A 4254-nucleotide genomic window follows, 5' to 3' on the forward strand; every position below is an offset into this window, starting at 1 on the left:
AATGACACTATCATCAGGAAGATTAACTCCCAATTGAGTCAAGTTGTTATGGTACCCAGACATTTTGAGTATATGTTCACTGACAGAACTATTCTCCTCCATCTTGCAGCTGTAGAACTTATTAGAGACTTCATATCTCTTAATCCAGGCATTTGTTTGAAATACTAACTTCAACTCATGGAACATCTCATATGCTCCATGACATTCAAAACATCGTTCAAGTCCTGGTTCTAAGACGTAAAGCATGGCACACTGAACTATAGAGTAGTCATCAGCTTTGCTCTGATAGGTGTTCACAACATCTGGCGTTGCTCCTGTAGGGGGTTTGTCACCTAGCGGTGCTTCCAAGACGTAATTCTTCTGTGCAGCAATGAGGATAATCCTCAAATTATGGACCTAGTCCGTGTAGTTGCTACCATCATCTTTCAACTTAGCTTTCTCTAGGAACGCATTAAAATTCAACGGAACAACAGCACGCCCCATCTATCTGCAACAACATAGACATGCAAAATACTATCAGGTACTAAGTTCATGATAAATTAAAGTTCAATTAATCAAATTACTTAAGATCTCCCACTTAGATAGACATCTCTCTAATCATCTAAGTGATCACGTGATCCATATCAACTAAACCATGTTCGATCATCACGTGAGATGGAGTAGTTTTCAATGGTGAACATCACTATGTTGATCATATCTACTATATGATTCACGCTCGACCTTTTGGTCTCTAGTGTTCCGAGGCCATATCTGCATATGCTACGCTCGTCAAGTTTAACCCGAGTATTCCGCGTGTGCAAAACTGGCTTGCACCCGCTGTATGTGAATGTAGAGCTTATCACACCCGGTCATCACATGGTGTCTCGGCACGACGAACTGTAGCAACGGTGCATACTTAGGGAGAACACTTATACCTTGAAATTTAGTGAGAGATCATCTTATAGTGCTACCGTCGAACTAAGCAAAATAAGATGCAAAAAGGATAAACATCACATGCAATCAATATAAGTGATATGATATGGTCATCATCATCTTGTGCCTTTGATCTCCATCTCCAAAGCACCGTCATGATCACCATCGTCACCGGCTTGACACCTTGATCTCCAACGAAGCATCGTTGTCGTCTCGACAACTATTGCTACCGCTTAGTGATAAAGTAAAGCAATTACATGGCGATTGCATTTCATACAATAAAGCGACAAGCATATGGCTCCTGCCAGTTGTCGATAACTATGTTACAAAACATGATCATCTCATACAATAAAATTTAGCATCAAGTCTTGACCATATCACATCACAACATGCCCTACAAAAACAAGTTAGACGTCCTCTACTTTGTTGTTGCAAGTTTTACGTGGCTGCTACGGGCCGAGCAAGAACCGTTCTTACCTACGCATCAAAGACCACAACGCGGTATAGTGATTGATTTTTGATCTTCAGAAAGAACCCTGTTCGTTGAATCCGATTCAACTAAAGCTGGAGAAACAGACACCCACTAGCCACCTATGTGCGAAGCACGTCGGGTGAACCAGTTTCGCGTAAGCGTACGCGTAATGTCGGTCTGGGCTGCTTCATCCAACAATGCCGCTGAATCAAGAATCAACTAGTGACGGTAACCAATATGTATATAACCACGTCCACAACTCCTTTGTGTTCTACTCGTGCATATAACATCTACACACACTACCAGAAACGCGAATATTTCTGTCGGCCCTGTAATTTTCCTGTCGGGCCCGCAACTGGAACACAGGAAAAATAAATTCCCCTGTGGGCTGAGGCCGACAGGAAAACAATTTAGCTTTTCGCGCCCACTTCTCCACCTAAATGGGCCTTCCCGCGCTAAGGAATTCAGCCACGCGCGCTCCGCCAATTTTCCTGTGAGTTATGGGCTCACAGGAATAGGCCCAGTACAAAAACGAAATAGGAAGGAAACCCTGGATCCCCAAATCAGAACCCTCATCTCCACTCCGCCGCCGCCGCACTCCAGCTACCCCGTCTTCGACCCAACCCTCAACACTGCCCCAGCAGCATCGATCGCGGCCTTCGTCGTACCAGTCCGCCGCTCCACCTGCTCGCCTACTGTCCCTTCGTCCTCACCGGTGGAGCGACCCAGCCGTGTCCTCGTCGGCGCCTGTGCGCGTCCACCTCACAGCACGCCCGAGCGCCCCGTCCTTGAGTCGTCACCACCTGGGAAAGCAGCGACGGTATTGCCTGATTGTTCGCCCCTTCCTTCTCCTCTCTGCCTCCCTTACAGATCCAACACTTCCCCTCACAGATCCGCCTCACCAAGATGACAACGACTGCCTCAAGTTGGGGGGACACATCCAGTTGGTGATAGACCAAGGGAGACGTTGCTCCATGAACATGGGAGTACAAACAGGAGCAGGTGGATAAACACTCCACGGAGCTCACCAGAATAAAAATAGGTAATCCTTCTCCCCTGCCGTCTTGCATCTTTATTCTTGGTTCTTGCTTTTCTATTTATGAAGTGCAATGACATATACTACTATTTTAATGCTTGCATACAACTATAATTGATGGGTTTTTTGTGCCAAATGTTGACTTGTGTTATTCTAAACTTGTGTACGTGAAAGCACATTGACCAGCTCATCTCCACTATGATGCAGGGCAAGAAACTGAATCTGGGGAAGACATTGTTAATATCATCAGGTTGTCATGCTTAAGTACAGATACAGTTAGATGTGAAGCTCCAAAACAGGGTTTATAATCACTCGCTCGTTTCTGTTTCTTTATTATGTTATCATGATAAGACCAGATACAGTTAGAATGAAGCTGTTTGTTTGTCGCCCTTTATGTTAATGTGATATTCAGTAGGGTAGCTCTTTAATTTATATTTTTCTTTCTCTTAGGCAGCAATGATGCTCCTTATATTGATGTGATATTCTACCATGTTTTATCCTATACATTACAATGCCATTCTGTATTTAGTATGCTCAGGATCATTTGATCTGTCTTGTGCTTGTGTTTTCTTTGTTGGTTCAGTCTTAATGGTACTTATCCTTATAGTTCCTTGGGATTTTTGTCTATCATACCTTTTGACCTTTCATTACGTTAGTATTTTTGACTTATTCGGCAGTTACATTGCAAGTTCAAGGAATATCATTGGCACAGCAGAGAGGTTGCAAACAAGAAGTTGAGTTTATCACCTGGTGGCATTAAAATGTATCATTATTCCTCCAGATGAAGAGGTACCATTCCCTACTGTTACAAAATCAAATAATTTAGTGTTATGCCGATAAGCTTGGTAAAGTTGTGTGCTCACGTCATATCATCAATCTGTCCTCATTTGTTATGCATGTAATCTACTGATTGTAGTAGCCGTATGTAGAAAAACAATTATTTTATTTATGTTCTCCCATCGCAGAACCATCTTGGGTGAAACCGCTATTACCACATTTGAGGGACTGCAACCATTTATTGCTGCCTTAATTTGTTAAATTAGTTTGAAGACAGCCATATGTTTCCATAAATTCTGAATTCTTTACTACACTAAGATTGAGCGGAATACATGGTGTGATTAGCATTTGTTCTGTTTTCCGTTGAAATACATGTAATATTACCACCTACACTCTACTTATCTCTAATTAGATTATGTAATGAGCACTGTCTTTATACATATCTTCACAGACAGAAAATAGCCTTTGCAAAGGATAAGAGGGCGACAAAAGAATTAAGATTGCTTTGTGTGTTTGTTGAGTTGGCCTTGAGCTGCTGGGTGGAGGTATGATTTTTTGCTTAATTGCCAAGTGCATGAATTGATTGCCGTGTGTTCTTTTAGTTTCGTGCTTGGAAATTAATCAATTGGTACAAGTTTTAAACTAGCTGCTAAAAATATATTGTTTTAGTTGTATGTCAACCAGCCATCACACATAAAGACGGTTATGATTTTGAGTACCCGTTTGAAAACTAATTTGTTTTGAAATGTTGGAATGGAGACCAGGAACACAACACTCAACAAGTGGTCTGATGTTGAATTTAGTTGTCCATTGCCTCCGGCGAATGTCATCTCCCAGCTCGTGGCCTTGCGCCCCTAGTATTTTTCATACTATACTAAGGTGCAAAAGCTATTTTGTTGATTTTTTTAACTAATGACAATACTTCAAAGAGAAGTAATTATAATAAGATTGTTCCTTCATGTTTTTCTTTTCAAAAAGTAGCCTCCATGCTTCTTAAATCTGGGTACTGTTTTGTACAGAAGCTTTTGTCTATAGAGAAGGACATCTGTTTCTGGTA

The 4254-nt window shown here is 41.7% G+C and overlaps 1 long non-coding RNA gene across 1 annotated transcript in view; it reads left to right on the plus strand.

The window, feature by feature from the left end:
* Nucleotides 1–1959: 1959 nt before the first annotated feature.
* LOC119273642 overlaps nucleotides 1960–4254 on the plus strand; it is a 2742-nt gene continuing 447 nt past the window's right edge. Inside the window, exons 1-4 of the long non-coding RNA XR_005134931.1 lie at nucleotides 1960–2204; nucleotides 2276–2426; nucleotides 2628–3209; nucleotides 3649–3742. This is a non-coding gene — a long non-coding RNA (uncharacterized LOC119273642). The remainder of the gene's footprint in view (nucleotides 2205–2275; nucleotides 2427–2627; nucleotides 3210–3648; nucleotides 3743–4254) is intronic.

This window comes from Triticum dicoccoides, chromosome 3A (assembly GCF_002162155.2).
Source record: "Triticum dicoccoides isolate Atlit2015 ecotype Zavitan chromosome 3A, WEW_v2.0, whole genome shotgun sequence".
Taxonomy (NCBI): Eukaryota; Viridiplantae; Streptophyta; class Magnoliopsida; order Poales; family Poaceae; genus Triticum; species Triticum dicoccoides.